Genomic DNA, 23,382 nt, shown 5'->3' with positions numbered 1-23,382 from the left:
GTTCCCAAACTTCGGGGGGAAACTGCTACCTGCTGACGGCAAGACGTGTCCTTTCTGAGAAGCTTTCCTTTCGGGGTTAACTGCTCCCGCAGTAGCACGTGGAATTAACTGGGAAAGCACACAACTTGCTCATTTTCAGAAATCCTCACCCAAACTCCGAAAAGCTAGAGCACTGGATAGATAGGTGTACAAATGATGACCTGCCCGAGTTATCAGTTGACATCAGCAGCCTACAACAAATAATTAATACAGCCCTAGGAGGTATAAAGCCAGTGACATGGGATCCCTCCCTTGGCTCTAAGTGGAACTCCAGATAACCTACTTTGAACAGCAATGTGTTCACAGTATGTGGGAATTAACTGCTCAATATAATAAGTACTATTGAATTTCCCATCTCCATGCAGATAAAGGGTAACTGCCACCAAAAACATAGTAATAACAGTAACTGAGTGATGGGGGGGTAGGAGAGAAGAACCCCATTTTTTATTACCACCTTAAAATGTTATAGGTTAAAATAATCTTAAAGGGTTTAAAAAACAGCAATTAAATCTTCCACGTCTGTTTTCCAAGACTGCAGCTGAGAAAACGAGGGCCTAAGAGCCATCCGGCGCTAGCCTTGTTAATAACGCTCTGTGAAAAATCTCATTAATTCAGTCTGGCTCTTCAGATCAGCCGCTAAATCCTTGTATTGTCACTCATCCTCTGGCCTTTTCAGGATTTCCATAGCCTAACTAGCAGTATCTCCATGGAAACCAAGCAGTCCTGCTTTGCACATCCCGGAACTTTTTGTTCCTGACAAAGCTTGACAAATCACATGCAGCATGGAGAGTTTAACATAGCGAACTAAACCCTGACCCACACTTAGAAATGATAAACCCAAGCATACCAGCTTTATTATAAATGATTTCCTTACAAGATACTTAACCAAGCTGGTGAAATGTTGAACCAGACAAGTTTCAAGAACAAGGTACTGGGGAGAGACAGAAGGGGGGAAAAGAAAAAAGGCAAATAAATAAATAGATAAATAAGAAACTCAGGCATGTTCAGTTGTAGGTTTTGTGATCTCATTTTCTGTCTGATTGACTTAAATTGAAAGCAACTAATGGAGAAAAAGAGTGAGAGGAATGCTATTTCTGGGTCATTCCTGAGCCTGAGATATGGCCTTCCTTTCCCACTGAGTCAGAAAAGGAAAACTGAAATCCATGCCCTGGCTTTCCCTAACTCCTGTGGAGGATGGCCTTGGGAATCTAACAGGTCTCCAAGCCTGGCGACCACTTCCTGGCTGTTCAGTGTTGGTTCATTTGAGTGGAGGCTCAACAGATTTTGGAAAGGTAAAGGTAGGGCCGGTCCTAGAAGATGAGGCTGGCTTCATTGGGGAGGGAGACCGAATTCTGACACCAGGGTGACAAAAAGACAGATAGAGGACAGGGTTTTCCAGGGTCCTGTCTCCATCTGAAGTCTCAGCATCCCTATTTGTTCCTATTGTTGACCTGGCAGGGCTCCCTTCCCATCCTCCTCCTCCTTGGTCACCTGTCCAGGTGATGGAGCCAGGCTGGAGAGCCTCCCCAGGTGATGGAGCCAGGCTGGAGCACTAACCCCAGAGTAAGGAGAAGAAGGAAGGCGTGCTTGTGGGACAGAGCAGCCAGAGACAGACAAGGATCCCTCAGAGAGTCCACACACACAATTTTGGCTTTCACTTCTTCACAGAGCCAAAGTGAAGATGGCTGACTTACAAGAGATGTCCTGACTTACGAACTGCCTCCTCGGCTTTTTGGCTCAGCTGGTAAAGAATCCACCTACAATGCGGGAGACCTGGGTCCGACCCCTGGATAGGGAAGATCCCCTGGAGAAGGGAAAGGCTACCCACTCCAGTATTCTGGCCTAGAGAACTCCATGGAACATACAGTCCATGGGCTCACAAGAGTCGGACACGACTGAGTGACTTTCACTCCTCAGCCTTTAGATAGGCTCAAGGTCTTCCTCCTGGCCTTGAGACTTGGCAATGTTTTAGAGATGCCATGATACTTGCAGCCTTGGGGGTGCCTGGCTAACCAGACCAGACAGGCCCAGACTGACCTCTGTGTTGGCAGCAACGTCTGAGCCGTCAAGACCGAGGAATTCGCCAGCATGATGCCATCGGATGTTTACAACAATGGCCAGTTCTGGACGCATTGTACATGTTCTACAGATATTTGCTTGTTAACTGAAACGGTGCCTTAATATCCTACTTTGATCCTTCAAAGCAACAGTAAATGAGGTCTGGTCTCATCTCAGCCTTCAGTGAACTTTCCTGCATTCCTTGCCTTTGAAAGGTGAGAAGCCAAACAATAATCATACAGCGGTAATAGCAATAACAATAATCATGATAATAATAGTAGCTGGCTCCTCTCAAGTTCTTATTCTGTAACACCAGGTATTCTTCTGAGTGTTTCCCATGTAAGAGCTCCTTTAATCCTCACAACTGTCATCTGGAAAAGACGCTATTAATATGTCCATATTATTAACTTCGTTTTATCCATGAAAATGCTGAGACACAAAGAGCTTAACTAACCTGCCCAAGTGCACAGGGCTGGTTAGTGGCAGCACTGGGCTTTGAGTCCAGGCAGACACATTTTACTTTTTGCTATCTTGTTATATTATTAATTCTAACTACCCCAAACCAAAATAATCAGCTAATTATAATAGCTAACGACTACTAAGTGTCTGCTGTATTCAGGCACCATTCCAACTTCACATGCATCCTCTCCCTTACCCTTCACATCAGTCCTTGAGGGCGATATTACGAGGTAAATGAGTATCATTTTACAGATGAGGAAACTGAAACACAGAGAGTTTAGGTAACTCAGCCAAAGTCATGGAACTACTAAACGACAGAAGTATGTGTTAGTCACTAAGTTATGTCTGACTCTTTGTGACCCCATGGACTATAGCCTCCCAGGCTCCCTCTGTCCATGCAATTCTCCAGGAAACAATACTGGATCTTACTGACCCAGGAATCGAACATGGGTCTCCTGCATTGCAGGCAGATTCTTTACCGTCAGAGCCATCAAGGAGGCTAGAACCAGATTCAGACCCAAGCAGCATGGTTTCTAGAAGCTTCTGTCAGCCAGGATCCTCATTTCTGTGATCATTCTTGGCAAGAAGAATAATAATATTCCATAGAACCATTATTCCAGGTAGATACTCAATTCCTGAGTGCCCCCACTCAGCCCACCAGATGACCCTGCATGATTGTATTTTTCTTTCCAAGACCCCCTTTCAAAGTGCTTCTGTTCAAGGTTCCTCAAACAAATTGAGGCCCAGGAGGGAACCAATGAGCAGGACCTCTCCATCCTCTGGTCCTAATGGGTCACCCCTGAGCAGGCAGATCCTCTCAACTCCTCCTGGGAAACCTGGAGAACCGCCCACCTTTCTGCTTGCACACAGGACTGTCATGGAGCTCAGCTGAGTCTAGCTCTTGGCAAAGATGCTGGGAGATCAGACAGTGCTCACTGGAGAGAGGGACACTGCCAATGCTCAGGGACCTAAAATTAGACCTACCAGCTGTGTTTTGGTTTTGCAGGCACGTGCATGTCTGCTCCATTCTTAAGCATGCCGGGTGTTGAAATATATATGAAACCTGCTCTCTGAAGTACAGGAAAAGCAAGACATTCTTGCACTTTTTCTTTAATTTATTGTGTCTCTTCTGAGGCCCCTAACTCCTTCACTGCCCAGAGAATGACACTGGTTCCTTGGCTATTTTTTCTGATGGGTCACTGCCTGCAAAGAGAGCATCAACACGCACCTTTAAGAAACCCAGCTAGTCTCTCTGGAGACTGAGCACAGAGCATGTGATTCTGATTCTCAGTCCTGGCTCTCTGCTTCCTGGATCACAGCCTCTTCTGGAAGATATGCCCACTGAACTTAGCCAGAAGGGCCCATGGCCAAGTCCCAGGTGGGTCAAAAGCTGGTACTTGGCCTGGGAGTGAATAGGGTTCACTGTGGCTGCGAGACATAAGGTAGAGAGGACCAAGGTCCACATCCCGTGAAGATGACCCCAGATGAGGGCAAGCCAAGCACTAGGGAAGGTCGAAGGTGGATCTAAGAGAGCAGACAGGACACCCCAAGTCCATTCAGGCTGCAGTAACAAGAATACCACAGATTATGTGGCTTATAAACAACAGACATTCATTTCTCACAGTTCTGGAGGGTAGGAAGTTCAAGATCAGATACCAGCAGACTTGGTGCCTGGGGAGAAGCTACTTCCTGGTTCACAGATGGCTGTTTTTTGCTGGTCCTTATACAGTGGAAGTGGTGAGGCTGCTCTCTGGAGTCTCCTACATAAGGGCACTAATTCCACTCAATAGGGCTCCACCTTATGACCTAATCACCTTCTAAAGCCCCTACTTCTTACTACCATCACCTTAGGGGTTAGGATTTCAACATATGAATTTGGGAAGGACACAGACATCCAGACCATATCAGCAACACAAAATGAAAGAATAAGCAACAGAGATCTAGCAAGATGGAGCTGGGATTGACAGTTTCATTTTCATTTCATGAGTAACTAAAAAAAAAACAACAACAAAACACAATGGAGCAAAATATCCTAATACTAATTGCCTCATTTTACACCAACTGAGCACACAGAGAAAGGAGATTTTTCCCAGAGGAATTTCATCCAAGAGAGTGAGAATCTTCTATAGCTAGATGGCCCAACAGAACTTTCTATGATGATGGAAATGTTCTGCAGCCACACTAGCCAATGAGGGAGCCGTTAGCCACACGTGACAATCAAGGATGTGAAATGTGGCCCACATGACTAAAGAACTGAATTTTAAATTTAACTGTATAAATGTAAATGTAAGTGGCGTGGCTGCCATTAAAGTATTGGGAAGAGAAGGAAACTCGGCCAGCACCAGCAGAATGGGATCAACGCCAGGGACAACTTCAGGCTTTCCATTTCTACTCCTGCCTCCACACAGGGCTGCTCTCAGCCCACCTAAGGCTGACTTATAGCCCCGTTCCTGGTGCCCTCATGGGAAGATGTGCCGTTTTCCCTCTAGAATCCTTTTTAGAACATAACGGCCCTGACTGTGAGGAGGGCCCTCATTGCCTGAACTGAACCTTCCCCACTAAGGGTAAGCCCATTGCCTTTAGGGAAGTCCTTCCTGACTTGAGCGGTGGTCTCATGTTGGCACCACACCCAGTCTCCTCTCTCTGATGTCCCCTCCTCAAACCCACCACCACCACACTATTTCTGACGTCATCACCTCTCACCTGCCTGGCTATAGCCTCCTCTCTCGGTCCTCTGTTCAGCACTGGCCTGTGAGCACAGCTGTCCAGATGACCACTTTAGAATGTGAGTTGGGACCTCTCACTCCGATGCATTAAGTCACTCTGGGGCTTCCCCAGCTGCATTCTGGCTCTGCTTTCTCCCCATCACTTCTCACCCTGCTCTCCTGGTCACCTCCCCTCAGGCCCTCCCTATCATGTCACCCTGGCACTTAACACTCTTTAAATCCCTGAGGGGAGTGGCCTGTCCCTTGTGGTCAGAGCTGAGGACACAAGACTTAGTATATAGAAAGTACTTAATAAAAATGTATTGAGTGAATGAGTGATGAGTGAACACTGGATTGGTGCATCGGGGCCGTGATAAGTGCATTTATTACTAATGTTTCACTACTACTAATAGTAATAATGTAGTCTACCCCTTCAAAGTTCTCAACGTGCATGAAAGACATTTTTACATTGATCTTAAAATTAAAATGAAATATATGTATCTGAAGGGCTGAGCCATAAACCAGGAAAGAGACCATATATCTCAAGCCTGTCCCTTGTCCCTAAGACTGTATCTTGGGTTTAGATCTCAAAATGTGCCACAAAGTCCTTTCCCAGCTATAATTACACACAAGTATGGGCCATTTTGGAACAAAAGTCTTCATAAAGAAAAGAGAGTCCAGAGTTTGGGGACCAAGATTTCAAGTAACCTTATTAAAGCCTTACACAATTTTTTAAGTAAAATAAACCAATAAAGATAGCACAATAAATCATTAAGTTATATTTGGTATTTTCAGTCCTTAAATAAGAATACGGTCCAAGTGCCATTTTCAAATTCTCATTCACACTTCCTCACTCACTCCAAACCCTTCAAAATCTTCATGTCGCTCAGTTCCAATGATGCTATCACCGTGAAAGGTGCTTTTGTTCTATATCTGGCCAAATAGTTTGTCTTTTGGATCTTAAGGCTAGGGGTTGTGATGTCCACCAGAGAGTTCCTGTCCCTCAGTGCTCACTGTGGTCCCAAAGAGAGTCATCTGTTTGATCAAGGTGGGGAGATCTTTGGTGAGCCTTTAATTAATAAATGCTCATGATTCCACAGAGGGTTTTCCAAACCACTCCTTTGAACCTGGAGTTATAAACCTTCTCTCCTGCCCATGGTGACCTGGGGCTTGGCCACGGAGCAGGAACGCAGATATTTCACCACACTCAGCCAGCCACCAACCCATGGAGGGTCTTTCTGCCCAGTAGACCTTGGGGTCTCACCTAAAGGCCGGGCTTCACTGCCCTGACCTTCTGTAGTTTCCCCCAGTGTCAATGTTATGGGCTAAATTGTGTCCCCTTCAAATATGTTCAAGTCCTACGCCCAGTACTTCAGCACGTAATTATGTTTCGAAATAGAGTCTTAAGGTAAAATGAGGCCATGTGGGTGGGCCTTAACCCTATCTGACTGGTGTCCTTAGAGGAAGAGATCAGAATACAGACCCAGAGAGGGAAGTCTACGTGAAAACACAGGGGAAAGACAGTCATCTACAAGTCATGGAGCGAGGCCTCAGCAGAAATCAATCTTGAGCCCAGACTTTTGGCCCCCAGAACTGTGAGGAAATAAATTTCTATAGTGTAAGACCCCACATCTGTAGTATTTTGTTTTGGCGACTTCAGCAGATGAATACAAAACACAGGTCACAAAATCCTCTCTCAGCGCTGCTTATTACTTACCTGTCTATGTCCCTGTTCCCAGTTCCTTTTTCTGATTGATTTTATCAAAGATGACCAGAACATTTGAGGATGATCAGATTAAAATCCTGAGACATGAAAAGGAATACTTGGAAAAACATCCACACCTGCTGGAATTTCCCATAAAGGGGATTTGCTGATGGAGCAGGGCATGGCCAACTTCAAAGGCCCTACAGGTACAGCCAAAGTACTTTCTCTAGGAATTTAGCCCTGGTTTCTGGATAAGCCTAGAATGCCATGAGACTGTGGTGTCTGAGTGTTAGATTGTCCTGAGGGTAGGGAAAGCCATGAGGAGGAGGCTTTGTACATGGGCATCTGTGGAAAGGGGGCTTCCCTTGTTGCTCAGTGGCAAAGAGTCTGAGTGCCATTGCAGGAGACATGGGTTCAATCCCTGGGTCAGGGAGATCCCCTGAGAAGGAAGTAGCAACCACTCTCGCATTCTTGCCGGGGAAATCCCATGGACAGAGGAGTCTGGTGGGCCACAGTCCTTGGGATCACAAAGAGTCAGATGCAACTGAGCAACTAAATAACAACAACAACAATCTGTGGAAAGAGGGAGGAAATATGGGAGGAGCAGACTGAGTCTGACACCAGACTTATCTGAACTCCCTAAGAGAGGGGGTCTGGAGGCAGGGGGATGTCTCCCTGAGGGACTCTACTTCAGAGCCCCCATGACAGGGTGGCAGGCAGAGTGGGGGAGGCTGTGGTGGGTTGAACCTTACCTTGGCCACACACGAGTTTACAGCTGTGAGGAATCTGGGGGACTTTACCCAGGCAAGGAATCTGGGACAGCTGTCCCCAGGTCCATAGGAGAGTCTGTGAGGGACAGGCAAGTATAGTCAGGGAGCCCAGCGGCATTGGGGGCACAACGTACTTGAAAAATCCCAGGTGCTACTGGTGGGACCACAGCCCCACACAGGCGTGAGTGAAGCCAGAGGAAACTGGACCCTAAGTTTCAGCTCATGCTGAGCTTACAGGTGACGTTAGTTTATGAATTAGGATGTTCCAACATCACTCTCCCAGCAATATCTTTCAAAGGCTTGCCGTAAGAGAAATAGGAAGATGTTCATGCCTTAGATTTAGGAGATTGCATTTTGATCACTCAAAAAATCAGAGAACCGCACCCTGCTTGGGAAATGGAGTTTTTCCTTCTGTTTTGCTCAGATTGGTTCTAATGAACCCCAATAGGTGTGAATGAACTTTAAGGGTCCTCCAAGTTTGATTTAAGTGTATCTGACCGTGGACAAACTTCCACATGTGGACCTCAAAATAGGTTTTCCCTGAGGCCATAACGTTCCCTTCAAAACTTCACTCACTTCCCTGCCCAATGTAGGATCTAAGGTCTACGGCTCTAGGTGCCTCTCATGTCCTTTGACGTCCGTCCTTCACCCCCTACCCTTCCGTGAGTCCTGCTCAGCAGACACAACCCTCAGACCAACTTAACCATCCATCACTGCATCTCCTTGCAACACAAGGTTTGGAACTGAATGAATTACAGTCAAGTTCAGGTTCTGTTTAGAGACGATTTTGATTCTGGATTTTGTTCTTTTGGACAAACTTGTTAAAGGAAATGTGTTAGTATCATTCCAGTTAAAACTGGCTCCATGTGTGCATGAGCATGTGCACATGTGTGTGTGTGTGCGTGTGTGTGTGTGTGTAATTTGCGTGCATGCTAAGTCACCTCAGTCGTGTCCAACTCTTTGCAACTCTATGGACTGTAGCCTGTCAAGCTCCTCTGTCCATGGGATTTTCCAGGCAAGAATACTGGGGTGGGCTGCTATTCCCTTCTCTTGGGGATCTTCCCAATCCAGGGATTGAACCCAGGTCTCTTATGTCTCTCGCATTGGCAGGTAGCTTCTTTACCACTAGTGTCATCTGGGAAGCCTGTGGAATTTGTTTGTTGAGGTGAGAAGGGTTTATATTTTACAACTGAATCAAAATTACTGGATAATGAGGACAATAATTTGAGCACATTAAAGCTGAATGCTGAAGAATTTATGCTTTTGAACTGTGACGTTGGAGAAGACTCTTGAGAGTCCCTTGGACTGCAAGGAGATTCAACCAGTCCATCCTAAAGGAGATCAGTCCTGAGTGTTCATTGGAAAGACTGATGCTGAAGCTGAAACTCCAATACTTTGGCCACCTGATGCGAAGAGCTGACTCATTGGAAAAGACCCTGATGCTGGGAAAGATTGAAGGCAGGAGGAGAAGGGGATGACAGAGCATGAGATAGCTGGATGGCATCACTGACTCAATGGACATGAGTTTGGGTAAACTCCAGGAGTTGGTGATGGACAGGGAGGCCTGGCGTGCTGCAGTCCATGGGGTCGCAAAGAGTCGGACATGACTGAGCAACTGAACTGAACTGAACTGAAATCCATACATTTTCATCTTGAGTAGCCTAGTTCTTCCCTGCTCCACAGCTTCCGAGCCCGGAGCATAGTTGAGCAGGCACACCAGTTTTCTTCCAGGGGAAAGAGATGCTATTCCTGCCTGTGACATCCAGCTGAGGGGCTGTACTGCCCCAGGGAAGGAGGCAGGTGTGGCAGAAAAGGAGTTCTGGACAGCAGTGGAAGTGGACAGCACCTGTCTGACCCCTCGGTGGAGCACGGGCAGAGCAGGGGTAGAGGTCCTGGAGCGAACAACCAGGGAGCAAGTCTTGCCCTGCCAGCCAGTTGGAGCCTGTGGGGAATCCGAACCGGAGGGCCCAGCTCCCGCTCCATCTTTGGAATTCCAGGAGGGCCTCTCCTATGGAATGAGCCTGGGGAGACAAGAGCCTGCTTCATAACAGGGACAAAGACGGTGTGGTGCTGTTAGGGCAGAAGCCTGAGGCGGTGCTCCTGAGGCTTCCTCCATGCCCCTGTGTCATGGAAGGATCCAGAACAAGAAAGGTGGCCACAGGAGCTGCCTGACAATCTGCCAGGAAGGCTGCTGTCAGCAGAGCAAGGTGACCAGTAGTCCCTAGTGCTACAGGGCAGAATATCCAGGGCAGAGATTGACCAGGAAGGATAAGCTGACCCCAGGGAAGGGTGTGCCGTGCTGGCAGAAGCTAAATGAGCTGAACAAATCACAGAGAACAACTCACCTGCCTGAGCCAAGAGAACAGACCACAAACATCACTTACAGAAGCCTTCATCAGCAGAGACTAGATGGGACGAGTACCCCTTCCCTACCTGGATCATCAAAGAGACCTGGAGGATGCCAAGGGTGCCACACAGGACCCTCTCCTTGACCACCAAGATCACATTAGCTCCTGGTTCTGAACACCAGACACCAGGGAAAAAAGAGGAGAAGCAGGAAAAGCCCAGATGATGTATTAGCTACCTATTCTTGTGTAACAAATGACTCCAAAATATACAGGTTTAAGAAACAATCTATCTTTATTATTTCAAGGCTTAAAAACTATAAAATTTTATGACCTTGCAGTTTCTATTTTGAGTCAGGAACTGGAGTATGGTTTAGCTGGATGGTTCAGCCTTGGGGTCCCTCACACAGCTGCAGTCAAGATCAAGATGAGTCAAGTCAGCAGAGTGACTGTTATCTGGGGGATTGACCGGGGTTGGAGGACCCTTTGCACAATGGCTCACTCACCTGTATGGAAAGTTTGTGTTGGTTGTTGACAGGAAACCACAGTTGCGCATCTTCATGATGTGGCAGCCGGCTGCCCTCCAGAGAGAGAGAGATCCAAAACAGCAAGGTGGAAGGGGCCATGTTTTAAGTGGCTTTGCCTCAGAAGTCACACCAGGACTTCTGCCATATTCCCACTGATCACAGAGAACCACGCTGGTGCAGTGTGGAAGGAGGGTACACTAGGGTGTGAACACCAGGAAGTCAGAGTCCTTGGGGACCATCTTGAAGGCTGGTTACCACAGCAAGGAGTTAATCTATGGACTGAATGACCATGATCACACTGAATCACCATCAAAAAAGTAATTGATTTAACCAGAAGAGACTGTATGGATCTTAAGTTCATAGAAAGAGACTGTTACATATTTAACAGGGAAACTTCCCATTTCTCCTGATCTACCTGACGGACTTTGCTTTCTTGGTCTCCAAAATCACTGTGGATGGTGACTGTAGCCATTAAATTTAAAAGATACTTATTTCTTGGAAGAAAAGCTATGACAAACCTAGCCAGCCTATTCAAAAGCAGAGACATCACTTTGCCAACAAAGGTCCATTTAGTCTAAGGTATGGTTTTTCCAGTAGTCATGTACGGATGTGAGAGTTGGGCCATAAAGAAGGCTGAGCACCAAAGAATTGATGCTTTCAAACTGTGGTGCTCAAAAACAAAACAAAACCAAAAAAAAAATTAAAAAAAAATAAGAAAAAAAAGAAAAAAACAAAAGAAATTAAAAAAAATAAAATAAAAAAAACAAACTGTGGTGCTCGAGAAGACTCTTGAGAGTCCCTTGGAGAGCAAGGAGATCAAACCAGTCAATCCTAAAGGAAATCAATCCTGAATATTCCTTGGAAGGACTGATGCTGAAGCTGAAGCTCCAATAGTTTGGCCACCTGATGCAAAGAGCCGACTCACTGAAAGAGACCCTGAAGCTGGGAAAGATTGAGGGTAGGAGGAGAAGAGGGCAACAGAGAGTAAGATGGCTGGATGGCATCACCGACTCAATGGACATGAGTTTGAGCAAATTCCAGGAGATAGTGAAGGACATGGAAGTCTGGCATGCTGCATGCAGTCCATGGGGTTGAAGAGTCAAACACGTCTTAGCAACTGAACAACAACCCATAATGATGGGGCTTGAGAAGCAAAGTTGATATCACTTACTTGGAAAATTCCTGTGGCTAGGATAAACTTCCTGTGGCTCAGATGGTAAAGCATCTGCCTACAATGTGGGAGACCCGGGTTCGATCCCCGGGTGGGGAAGATCCTCTGGAGAAGGAAATGGCAACCCACTCCAGTACTCTTGTCTGGAAAATCTCATGGGAGGAGCCTAGTAGGCTACGGTTCATGGGGTCGCAAAGAGTTGGACACGACTGAGCGACTTCACTTCACTTCACTTGGAAAATTAAAGAAAAAAAGCTTTACATTTGCCCAGTGCTGAGTTGTGACTAGTTAGGCAAATCTCTTGTAGGTGTATTATCAAGTTCAGTCCTATGTTTGATAAATGAGTGTTTCTTCTAGTTCAGGTTTTTTTCCATTTACATCTTTCATGCTTAGTTCTTGATTACGCTTCTTAAAAATGGATAAAGTATTTGCTCTTTCCCTTAAGGAGTTTATACTATGGATAAGAAGCGGAAAAAAAAGAAAAAGTCCACTTTTGACAAGACGCACCCCCCGCCCCCGCCCCTGCAAAGCAGCACACTCACTGGCAGGAGGGGACAGCCCGGTGAAGCAGGCTCCCTGCAAGTCCATATTCAGCAACTTCAAGCACCAAGAGGAAACATCAGGGTCATCGTGCTTCCTGACTACAGGTAGCTAAGACTCATCACACTGGGATCCTGCTCCTCCCTGGGCAAGCTGGCCATGAAAGGGAAGAAACAAGCCACCTCCAGAGAGGTTCCTTTGCTCACAGTCCTACCCCAGTGGCTCCGGAGAAGGAAGAACCTCCCAGGCCACTGGGGCTGGGAATGTGTTTTTCTGAAACAGGATTCTCCCAACACATCAGAGCCCAGGACTTCCAGGATAATTGAAACCCTTGGTATAAACTGAAGAAGGGGATGCAGTGGAGGAGGTGGGGAGCGGGGAACCTTTTCCTGCCATTGCTGGAAAAGCTCAAGCTGTGGTTTTGGAGAAACACACAGTCCAGTGTTTGGCTTTGGACCTGAGTGGGGAGGGATGGGGAAATGCTCGGTTCCGTCCACCTTTGGGGTTGGTAGGTGACTGATGGCTCAGCCTGGTGAATCAGGAAAGGAATTCCTAAATACTTGTGATTTTAAAACATGGAGCTTTGCAGCCAGGCACCCAGAGGCCCCCGCATCAAGTGCGTGTTGTGAATTTGTCTATCTGCAGATATCATGACTTTCCACGGCAACTGGCACATCCACTGAGATACTCAATAAATAGCGTTCAGTGATGATGGAAAGAAGTTACAGAGGTTGTTTTTTTTTTTTTTTTCCCATATTGTCATTGGAACACTACAGGGAGAGCAGAGCAGTCCAGTAGACAGAGTGAGAACTAGAAAAAATCCTCATTTAGCATCATTTGCCTCGCAGTGGTAGCTAGTACCGTGTCTTTGGGTTTTTGGAGAAGGGCATGGCAACCCACTCTAGTATTCTTGCCTGGAGAATCTCCACAGACAGAGAAGACTGACAGGCTACACAGTCCATGGGATCGCAAAGAGTCAGACACAACTAAGTGACTAAGCACAGCACTTTGGGTTACGGCGAGGTGAATCTTCCCTCCCCTCTTATTCTTCCTTCCTTCCAAAGAACCCCCATGGGCCTGAGAGCTCACATTGAAAGGTATCAAGACAACTGATTTAGAGAAACTTCCAGAAGAATACCGGGCAGGAGAGTGGATGATCTGGGGTACCTTAGCCTAGAGCTGACTTCCCCAAGGGCTGGGGCGCTGGCCTTAGACTTCAAACACAGTACGTAGGATCCTTCCTTCCTCGTGTTCACCAACTTGACAGTGCTAAGCTTTGTGCATCATTCCTAAACAAGACTGCTGCCTTAGTTGTCTCATTTATAAAGTGGATTCAAAAATCTGACATAGGTTATGGGGCTGTAAGATTTTAACAAAAAGATATCTGAAGTAGACAGCACAGCACCTGGAGTGAAAACCACACCTTCTCTCCTTGGCCTAATCTGTAATATGAAGGAAACCTTTGCCTCACAAAGTCATTGGGGTTCAATGAAAAGCATATAAAAGCACTGAGCATTATGTCTGCTATATGGAAGATTTAACAGCCTAAAATTGAGAAATAATAATACTTGCACAATAATAATTATTACTGTAGGTCTCTACCTCTGTAACTTCAGAAAGGTATTTGAAGTTGTTTGCTCTTATTTCTTCACTCCCACCTCCCCAATTCCTGCCCTCACTGACATGCCTTTTTTGTAAATTTTTCTGAGTCTTTGAGAGCTTGAGTTATGGACTTCCTTGCTCCAAGGGGAGTCAGTAGACTCTTCTGTGCTTCAGGGGCTGCATTTAAAGATAACTGGCAGCCAAGCCAGGTTCAGCTCTGGGAATTCATCTTCATGTTGAACAGGCAGGCAGGACTGACCCTAAAGATGAATATCAAGAGGCTGGGAAGATGATGGAGAGCAGAGGGGGAGAGGTAAAATCGCCTGCGGTGGCAGGCTAGGGCTTCGCTCCGAGGCAACACCAGTCAGGGGGCAAGGCTTTACACAGCTCCAGCTGGGTGGCTCCCCAGGAGAACCAGCCTCCATCTTCAAGGCCTGGTGGTCACTATGGTATGGTGGTCACTCACGGGTGGTCACTATGGTATCTGGGCATTGCCCAGTGAATTCGAAGCAGCAGCAACATCACACAGTAGACCAACAGGGATGCAGACAGTGATGCCCATCAACAAAGACACGACTCCCTCCTTGTTCCCTGCTTCCCTTTCAACCCATTTCTACCCCATCCTGGAACTCTCAGACCATAAGAACGAATAGTCTATAAACTTCTTTCATAAAATGAACCAATCATTCATGATAGAAGAGCTCTGACATTTCTGGCGGGCATAGAGGTGTGAGGTGCGTGGCATAATTGCTCACTCACATCTCATGAGATAGAAAACAGTATCCCCCATTCATCCTGCCGCTGGTTCTGTTCCCTAAGGTGTTTCAGGTAAACAAGACACAGAGCATGTTCTCTGGGGCCTAATTTCATATGACCTCTGTGATGGTTAATTTTAAGTTTTAGCTTGACTGGGCCTCTGAGGGCTCAGTGATGTGGCCCAACAATTTTCTGGGTGTTTCTATGAGAATGTTTTGCGGATGGGATTAGCTTTTGAACTGATAGACTAGGTAAAGCAGATTACCCCTCCTTCATGTGGATGGGCCTCATGCCATCAGCTGAAGGCCTGAATAGAACACAAAGGTGGGCCATCCCATGAAAAGGAGAGAATTCCTTCCTGCTTGCCTGCCTTCCAACTGGGACATCAGCTTTTTTCAGCCTTCAGACACAGACTGAAACACCACATCTTCCTGGATCTTCAGTCTGCCAGTCTTCAGAATGGAAGCACACCATCGGTTCTCTTGGTTTGCAGACCTTTGCACTCACATTGGAACTCCACCATCAGCTCCCCTAAGACTGCAACTTACCAACTTTCTTGGGACTTTCCTGCCTTCATAATTACACGAGTCATTTTTTTAAACAATAAATCTCTCCTGTCATACAGATGTGTGTATCTATCTACATGTGTTACTGTTGTTTAGTTGCTAAGTTATGTTCTGACCCTTTGCGACCCCACAGACTGTAGCCCCCCAGGCTCCTTTGTTCATGGGACTTCCCAGGCAAGAATCCTGGAGTGGGTTGCCATTTCCTTCTCCATGGGATCTTCCCAACCCAGGGATCAAACCCTCATCTCCTACTTGGCAGGTGGATTCTTTACCACTGAGCCACCCAGGAAATCCCTACATACAGATATAAACACAGAGATGGAGATCTAGGTGTAGATACATCCCACTGGCTCTATTTCTCTGGAGAATCCTGAGTAACCTTTTTCCTTTCACCTACTCCCAAAGCCCAGCTCCCTCTTGGTCAAATATTCTCCTTCCTTTCATGCAACTGCACATATTTCAGTAAATGCAACACTGGGAAGCCCTTCAGAGAGTAGCCTGAACTTTAGATCAACGGCTTGAAATTACAACTCCAGCTCCAGGCCTGGGGTTTTTGTGCCAAATTCTTAAAAAAAAAAAAAAAAAGATAAATGAGAGCAAGAGAGAGGAAGAAAATAGAACGTGAAGCCTTGATTGATGTGGAACATCTGAAAGCACTCCTGGGTGGGTTATCTTTAGTCCAGAAACTGTGGTCTCTGTTTGCTTTTGCACTTAACAGATTGCTTCTATTTATACTGGTTACATTGTCAAAAATCAAAGGGGAAATCCATCGCGAGGAACACAAAAATCACCTCCAAGCTGGACAGTTCATCAAGTGAGCAAGATGAAGTTTCCAGCACTACACACGCTACCAAGTGCTCAGGGCAGGAAAGGGGACTGATTTCCACAGAAAGAAGCATCTGCCCTGGAGCCCTCGGGCCTGGGGAGGCACGGAGAGTTTTCTCTGAAACCTCCGTGGCTGGGTTATTAGGTTTGTCTCGAGCTTGTTGAAAAGTATTTATTAGAGGCCTTTTTGATCCTTCTTCTGTCTGATACGCCATAACTTTTACGACATAGAAATCACCAAAATGAAGAAGCCGAGGCAACGCGGAGATTATTCGCCAGTTCTCCCAAGACTGCCGGCCATTTACCCGAAGAGGAGGCAGGATGATTTATGGGAGCGCAACTCGTCTGTAGGAGTGAAATAAGGCCCCGTGCTCTGCGGCAGTCATAATGAACAGAATAAATCCCGTCGTTATGCAGATGTTCCACGAGGGCTGTCAGCGCGTCGGGAGAATTTACTCCCTGTCTCTGATGCTCGGGACAAACAATTCCACAAGATGGAAAACAACATGGGAGGAGAAAGCCGAACCTGGCTGGCTGCTCTCCGAAGTTTTGCTCTGCGTGTTCTCCCGGCAACAAAAGACAGGGAAACTTCTTTCTCATCCTAGTGTTTTGACCTGGAAACATTTACAGAACGCTGGGAAACGAGCAAGCAAACTCTTCACTTAGGATTTTTGAGTTGTTTGTTGTGTTGTTGGTTTTTTTTTTGTTTTTTTTTGAGTGACAGGTTCTATGTGACTACGAGAGTAGCTAAAATAAAACACTGGCTGGTTGCTTTGTAGAAACTGGAGAGGATGTCCGTTCTCTTCAGCCTGTATAATGTGCCGCCCCCTTTAAAGAAATCCAGAAAAGATGCTCTCCAGCATCCACCGGTCATCTGCGGCCATCAACGCCTTTGCCAGTTACAGCAGAGCCTGCCAGAAGTCTCGAATACCTAACGGTATCCCAAGGGAGCCATCTCCCCTCACTTCTCTGTCTGGTTTTGTTAAAATTTAGACAACGGCTGTGATTTTTGGACGGTGCCGAGGAATTATATATATTCAGGTCTCCAAGCCACCTACAATTACTTGTCTTGGCTCTGATCTGTACTGTTCTCAGGCCGGTGGTAATTTCACCGTAAACCATGTCGCTCTCCTTTTATTGGATTTTATTCGGAGGGAGGGGCTCCTCACCAGGAATTAGTTTCTCATTAGAGGTCTTCGGCAGAAGCACCAGCTTGCTCTGCTAGAGCACCCTTGCACGGACCAGGAGAGGCTGTCTGCCCCCGTGGGTTTACCCTGGCAGGTCCGTTAGCCAGGTTCCCTGCCATGTGGAATGCACCTGACTTGTTCCCCAAAGTGTATGTATTGGCACCTTTCCTTGGCCTCTTTTTTAAAAAAATAATCTCCACTGAAAAGCAGAAGTGAACATTAATTTCTCTGGGAAACATTCCAGAGAGCGTAAAGGAGAAGATAGCTTGTTTTTCCTTTTCTAGATTTTCAGGAAATCATACCAAAGAGGAAGCAGTGCTCACCAATTGTTCATTACTGAGAAACATGTAATTTATACTGCAACCCTCACTGACAGATGATCCAATTTACATGGGGGTAGGTAAAAAAGTCTCTTCTCACATCTCCTAAAAGAAAGAGAATCACACGAGAAAAGGGGTGTGCAGTGGGCCTGGGCTGGTGACCCTTTTTTTTAGAAGTTGAATAACTCCAAACCAGCAGCTTTCTTTAACCTGAGACTCTCTCACAGTTTCTACATAAATTTACTATAAACTCATAAAGCAAAACATAAAAGGAGGATGGCAACAGTAAAGTAGCTATGCCACAAACTCGACAACAATTATCTATTCTATCTAGGGCACACTTAACTCTCTAATTGCTAATTGTAATTTAAATGAAAACATGTGTTTCTTGTTAAATTCATCAACTCCATTTTTAAGTGCTACTGAGGAGAGCTGTGATTAAGGCTGACTGCACACCTCGGGTTTTTGCCAGCCCAGGGCTCAGGTAGTTATTGGGATGTCATCTCAGTTGGAGGCTCTCAATGGGCGGGTCGCTTTCTGAACCAGACAGCTCAGCAGAATGGAGGGCGGGGGGCAACTGGGAGGCATCACTCAGCCAGGATTCTTTTGCATGTCGTGTGCTGCTGTCTCCTGCGAGTCCAACTGTTAACACCCTGAGAAGTTCATTGGGATCCAGCCCTATCTGGAATCCAGCTTTTTGCCTCCTAAAGATACTCAGTTGTTGCTGTTCAGTCGCTAAGCTGTGTCCAGTGCTAAGTTGTGACCCCATGGACTGCCCTGTCCTTCACTATCCCCTGCATTTTGCTCAAACTCATATCCACTGAGTTGATGATGCCACCCAATCATCTTATCCTTTGTCGCCCCCTTCTCCTCCTGCCCTCAATCTTTCCTAGCATCAGGGTCCTATCCAATGAGTTGGCTTTTTGCATCAAATGGCCAAAGTATTGGAGTTTCAGCTTCAGTAATTCCAATGAACATTCAGAGCTGAGTTCCTTTAGGATTGACTGGTTTGATCTCCTTGCTGTCCAAAGGACTCTCAAGAGTCTTCTCCAGCACCACAGTTCGAAAGCATCTATCCTCAGAGGAGTTATCAAATTCTGACCAGCTGGAGAAACCTCCTTGCAAAAGAGCTGGTTCTCTCTAACTCTGCTGTTCCCACCGTGCCATCCATCCACCACAGGCACAAGAAAAAGAATCAATAACATGATGTTTGTGAAGATTCCGAATGGCAGATACCATGTAAGGACTTCATGCAACTGTCTGATGCCAAGTAGTTGCTCAGCAAACATCATTCTCATCCTCTTACCAGATAAGCACACATTTGATATGAAGAATTTAAAAGGAAAGGGCTCATTCATTCAGCTGTGTTTAGGGAAAAGCCAGTCTTAAATCATCAAAGTCTGGAGTAGAGAGAATAGGTTTTAAGTGCACTATTGTTATGTTCAATTAGAGACAGTAATTAGAAATGGCTAATTAAATAACATTTTGTTTATTTTCTATTGAGCTAACAAGAATAATCTGTTAATAGCTTATCAATCCTTGTGGGAAAACATTTGTAGAGCATTTGGGAGTCTATATTTGCCCAGGTTCTCCAGAGAAACAAAACCAATAGGATATATATATTTATATGTGAATTTCTTTTAAGGAATTGGCCCATGTGACATGGAGGCTTCTGGTTGCTAAGTTGGAAACTAGGACAAACTGATGGGGTGAGTTCCAGTCTGAGTCCAAAAGCAGGAGAAGACTGGTAGGCTAGTTCAAAGAGAGAGAAAATTCCTCCTTCCTCAGCTTTTTTGTTCCATTCAGGCCTGGACAGAACAAAATGGACTGGATGGGGCTCATCCACAGTAGGATTTCCCTGGTGGCTCAGATGGTAAATAAAGTGAAGTCGCTGAGTCATGTCCAACTCTTTGCGACCCCATAGACTGTAGCCCACCAGGCTCCTCCATCCATGGAATTTTTCAGGCAAGAGTACTGGAGTGGGTTGCCATTTCCTTCTCCAGAGGATCTTCCTGACCCAGGAATCGAACCCGAGTCTCCCACATTGCAGGCAGACACTTTACTGTCTGGGCCCGCAGGGAAGCCCCTGCAATGCAGGAGATGTGGGTTCAATCCCTGAATCAGGAAGATTCCCCTAGAGAAGGGAATGGAAACCCGCTCCAGTATTCTTGCTGGAAAATCCCATGGACAGAGGAGCCTGCTAGGCTACAGTCCATGGGGTCACAAAGAGTCAGACACAACTGAGCAACTAGTGCTTTCATCCACAATAGGGAGGGCAGCCTGCTCTGCTCAGTGTACTGATTGAAATGATAATCTCATCCAGAAACACCCTCACAGATGCACGCAGAATAGCATTGCACCAAACATTTGGGCACCCCATGGCCTAGTAGACACACAGAACTCACCTTCACGGATCTAAAGTTATTGTATACGATATGTGAAGCACTGTCTGCATGGCATGACATGGAACATGTGTGGATTTGGAGCCAGGCATATTAACACTAAATCCTTGTTCCTCTGCCTACTCAGTCTGGGTCCCTGGAGAGTCACATGTCCTCACTAAGACTCGGTGATACTATGGCCCCTGGAGGCAATAAGTATCTGCTCCTGTGTTTGTCGCCTGTGTGGTTCTGGGTGCAGGCAGCCTGCCCTAGTCCATGGACGAGTCTAGTGCCAGAGCCCCTAGCCCCCAGGCATGTGGGCTCCGAGGAATTAGGGTCTGTTTTCTGCTACTGTGACCATGACAGGAGCGTTGCTAGCAAAGGACTAGTGACCTGGAGGCCTGGGCCAGGGGACGGGTCCTCCATCAGCCACTCCCATTCACGTGTTCACTTGCTCTTCTTCACCTGTTGGATTGCTCACTGACCCTGGAGGACTTGGTCAGACTACCCAGCAAACTCACAGCCTCAGGACACCCCAATTCTTCTCCCTCAGTCTCATCCTGGGGTCCAGGAGACTCTTCTTTGGATCTGTTATGAAGGAATAGTGTTATGGTTGAATGCATGCACGTGTACTAAGTGACTTCGGTCATATCTGACTTTGCGACCCCATAGACTGTAGCCCGCCAGGCTCCTTGTCCATGGGATTCTCCAGGCAAGAATACTGGAGTAGGTTGCCCAGCCCTCCTCCAGGGGATCTTCCCAACTTAGGCATTGAAACTGCAACTCCTGCATCTCCTGCTTTGGCAGGTGGTTTTTTTGTTTGTTTGTTTGTTTTTTATCACTATTGTCACCTGGGAAGCCCTATGGTTGAGTATTGTTGTTCTAAAATTTGTATGTTGAAATCCTAACTCCTAATACTTTAGAATGTGACTGTTTTTGCAGATAAGAGCTTGCTAAAAGATGATTAGATTAAAATGAGGCCATCAGGGGGAGTCCTTACAAGAAGAGGAAACTTGGACACACAGACAGGCAGCCATCTGCAAGCCAAGAGAAGAGGCCTCAGCAGAAACCAAGCCTGCCCATACTTTGATCTTGGACGTCTACACTCCAGAAACCCTGAGAATATAAGTATGTGTTGTTTAAATCACTCAGTCAGTGACAGCCCTGTGTGTGTGCACTTGCTAAGTCACTTCAGTCATGTCCGACTATTTGCGACCCTATGGACCCTAGGACCATAGCCTAGCTCCATGGTCCATGGGATTCTCCAGGCAAGAATACTGGAGTGGGTTGCCATGCCCTTCTCCAGGGGATCTTCCTGACCCAGGGATCAAACCCGCATCTCTTATGTCTCCTGCATTGGCAGGTGGGTTCTTTACCACTAATGCCACCTGGGAAGCCCTATGACAGCCCTAGAAAATTAATACAGGACCTTAAAACACTGAAGACCGTCCCTGGACAAAACAGTTGTCAGCTCCCCACAAGCAGCTTGATTGTCCAGAAGTCCTTGTATCATGAGAGCTTGTATCAAAGGATGATGTCCTTACCTTCAGTGGGGCAGGATTAATGATGTGGGTTCTGTTGACAAAAGCTCTGCTCACAGACAAGCAGAAGTGCCTGCCCAGGAACCCTTATGGGTATGTCCTGGTCAAGGATTAAATTTTTTTAACAACAGAATTTGGTCAAGCTGATTATGAACACAGATATAATTTTTGCTGATAAACTTCTGGATGGCTTCTGAGGTGGTGCTAATGGTAAGAAATCCACCTGCCAATGCAGGAGACTTAAGAAACACAGGTTCGATCCCTGGGTCAGGATGGTCCCCCGGAGGAGGGCATGGCAACCCACTCCAGTGTTCTTGCCTGGAGAACCCCACGGACAGAGGAGCCTGGCAGGCTACAGTCCAGGGGGTCACACACAGAGTCAGAGGTGACTGGCACAGCACGGCACGGCACAGACTTCTGGATGAGTAGAATTTCGGGTGGTGCATTAGTTTCTCAGGGCTGTTGTAACAAAGTACCACAATCTTGGTGGCTTGCACAAGAGAAATGTATTGTCTCACAGTTCTGGAGGCAAGAAGTCTGTGTTCTAGGTGTCAGCAGGAAGACTGAAGAAAAGTCTTACAGAGCCCAGGTTGACTAGACTGCCCCTATCCTGCAGGAGAAAAGAGGTTTAGTTTCTGGAGAGATTTCAGCCAAGGAGCCTTGGGCTTGGGGACAGCAGACACAAAAGAAGGCAGGAGAAGAGGCCCAGAAACGGGGAAATTAGAAAACCCTAAAAGTTCCAGATGCTTTCAGAAGCAAGTCGCCTACAAAGGATCAGGCATCGAGACCACTAGTGGACTTCTCAACAGCGATGCTGGAAGTTGAAAGGCTGGCCAACAATCAATGTCTCTGAAATTCGGAGAGGAAATTTCTCCAGGACCCTAGTTGAAGAATTAGTAAGGATTTCAAGATGGTGACAGCAGAGCCTGAAACCAAGCAGAGAGCCCTGTGTGACTGCAAGGGGTCTCACGCCCATGGAATCGGCCCGGGGGCAGCATCAAGTCCCAACAACAGCAAGGCTGTTGAATGTTCTCTTTGATAGAAAGGTTGTCTGAACTGGGGTGGAGGACGGCATTTTGTAGCCGTTCATTAGACACTCTCATTGTGGTTACTTCCGTAGGGACAAGAACTGTATGTATCTGAAACCAAGGCGTGCTTTGTCCTTTGACTTACGTGACCATAGTGATGGGCTGGGACCGGGCAGGAAGTGAAATGAGAGCAGACACCAGGCTGTCTGCCCTGGCAGCGGCAGCCGCCTGCCTCCCTATTGATCTCAGGTTTGGGCTGCTGCCTGGCCTTATCAGCTGGTGACATCGGCGCTGCCCTCTCCTTCTGTGAACTCAGAAAGTGCTTCTGAGGGCAGTGAGCACCCGTCAGCAAAGACTCTGTATCTCCAGATACACAGCATGCTTGCAAGGAAGCAGAGGCCCTGCTCCCTCAGAGAAAGTATCTTGATAGCTTTTCCACATAAAGAAAATAAAGGCAAAAATGGAAAGCTTCCCCCCATACATAATATTTCTGCTACGGAGCATCTTGGTGCTGTTTTGACCGCCCTGGACCATACTGAGAGGCCTCCCTGGTGTCTCAGCAGTAAAGAATCTGACTGCCAAAGCAGGAGACACAAGAGATGTAGGTTCAATCCCTGGGTCAGGCAGATTCCCTGGAGGAGAACATGGCAACCTGTTCCAGTATTCTTGCTTGGAGAACCCCATGGACAGAGGAGCCTGGTGGGCTACAGATCATGGGGACAAAAAAGAGTCAGTCATGAGTGATCACTCACACCTGCCAGGCCAGATTGTACTGACCCTCTCGTATGGAAGTTTTCAGATCTAAACAACATGTAATCCTTGAAGGGATGGGAAACAGAAATCACCACTGGGAGAAA

The sequence above is a fragment of the Cervus elaphus genome, chromosome 7, assembly GCF_910594005.1.
Source record: "Cervus elaphus chromosome 7, mCerEla1.1, whole genome shotgun sequence".
In the NCBI taxonomy this organism is placed as follows: Eukaryota; Metazoa; Chordata; class Mammalia; order Artiodactyla; family Cervidae; genus Cervus; species Cervus elaphus.
The sequence above is the reverse complement of the archived record's forward strand: the minus strand, read 5'-3'. Positions refer to the sequence as shown.